The following is a 2,083-nucleotide window of genomic DNA, read 5'->3' as shown; positions in this document are numbered from 1 at the left end:
TGTGTGTGTTTGTGTTTGTACTGTATGAACAATTTGGAGATGTAGGTCCTTTTTCCTATGTGGTATGAGGTGGGCCTGATGAATAGGAAGGGAGTATTGAGAGAAGTGACATTTTGGTTTTCTCGTCCAGTGACATCTGGACAGGTACAGTTCTTTGCAGGAGTCCCCAGCCAAGACAGCAGTCACAGTGCTGCCTTGGGGGCTGGGCTGCCTGCCTTCTCTGCAGACTCTGTCCCCACCTGCTGTGTGTCTGTAGGCAGGCATATCCCCTGCTCTGGGTTCTGGGCTTCTGTCTGTACTGAGGGTGATGGAAGTTTTCATCTTCTGGGACCAACCTGGTCACAAAATGACCACCAGGAGGCGCAGCTGCTGGCCTCATCATGGGGTTCCCAGCCAAGAGATGGTGTCCTTTTACAGATGCTTTCCTGCAGCAGCTGACAGAATTCCCAGAAAGGAAGCAAGTGCGCCATCCTCTCCTGACCATCTTTTGTTTAAACATCGGGGCTGGAAGTTCCAAGTATCCCTACTGTATCTATCTTGAGCCCAGTTCTTTTGGAGAAAGGCAAAGCTTCCAAAATAAGTATCAAATTATTAGATTTGGGATTTGAAGGTTAGCAAAGCCTTGTTGCTCAGGTGGGGAAGAAGAGACTTGTCTCCTGGGCTGGAACAAGGGACTGCATATAGGCTGGCAGCATTCTCAAAGAACAAAAGGGAATCTTAGCCCATGAAGATGCCCGTTCTGTGCTAGGAGGGCTGGGTGAGAAGTTCAGGCTGCTGGGTTGCTTTTTTATTTATAGGCCCCACCCCTTGAAGGTCAAGAAGTGCCAAGCATCTTTGGGCAGTGCTGGTGGAAGAGAAGCTCAGAGAGGAAGGGGCCCACCTGCATGCACCCAGCAGGGAGGCCCTGTCTGGCTCTGCTGAGTCAGCTGTAAGACATTGGATCAAATATGCAAGGCCAGATCTGTACAGTTCATTGAAGAACAGGAAAAATATCCTTTTGGCCTGGGGTAGAAATGTTCTTCTTCTTCTTCTTTTTTTTTTTTTTTTTTTTTTTTTTAGAGAGAGAGAGAATTTTAATATTTATTTTTTAGTTTTCGGCGGACACAATATCTTTGTTTGTATGTGGTGCTGAGGATCAAACCCGGGCTGCACGCATGCCAGACGAGTGCGCTACTGCTTGAGCTACATCCCCAGCCCAGAAATGTACTTCTTAAACAAAAACATCACAGGCACAACCCTTAAAGCAAAATAGTTCATAAATTTGTAAATCTTATTTGTAAGGTTTCATGGACAAACTTAATGGGAGACGATATTTATAATGCTTAAAACCAATAAGGGTTAATTTAGAAGCAGTTTTTGTAAATCATCGAGAGAGACAGAAGTCCTGATTTTTTTCTTAACTATCTTTATCTTTCTCTCTCTTTTTAAAAAATATCTTTATTTTGTTTATTTATTTTTATGTGGTGCTAAGGATCGAACTCAGTGCCTCACAGGTGCGAGGCAAGAGCTCTGCCACTGAGCCACAACCCCAGCCCAGAAGTCCTGATTTTTTAAAAAAATAATCAATTTACAGAAGAGAAAACCGAAAAAGCTAATAAGTATATGAAGATATTCAAGATAATTAGATACAGATTAGATTTAAGATAATTTTCAATACACTTTAAAATCACAGTAAGATATCATCTTAGGCTTGTGAGTTTGCACCACGTGTTGGAGGGAATGTGGAGAAAGAAGGACCTTGTTGGGTGCTGGCAGTGAGAAGACAGGCACAGATCACTTGCAAAGCCATGGTGTTTTGTGTCTCCCCAAAACTCATGTTTAAATCTTACCCCAGACCTCAGAATGTGCCTTTCAAAGATGTAACTAAGGTAAAATAAGTTCATATGAGTGGGTCCAAATCCAATAGGACTGGTGTCCTCATAAGAAAAGATTAGGAGGACACAGATACTGGGAAAAAACTTGTGAAGGACAAGGAAACAGCCATCAGACATCTTCATCTCAGACTTCCAGCCTCCAGAATTATGAGGAAATAAATTTCTGTCATTTAAGCCACACTGAGTGATGTTTTATTATGGCAGCTCAG

This window comes from Marmota monax, unplaced genomic scaffold (genome assembly GCF_021218885.2).
Source record: "Marmota monax isolate L192 unplaced genomic scaffold, Marmota_monax_Labrador192_F-V1.1 WCK01_AAM20220418_F8-fsc00021, whole genome shotgun sequence".
Taxonomy (NCBI): Eukaryota; Metazoa; Chordata; class Mammalia; order Rodentia; family Sciuridae; genus Marmota; species Marmota monax.
Note: the sequence above shows the minus strand (reverse complement) of the source record.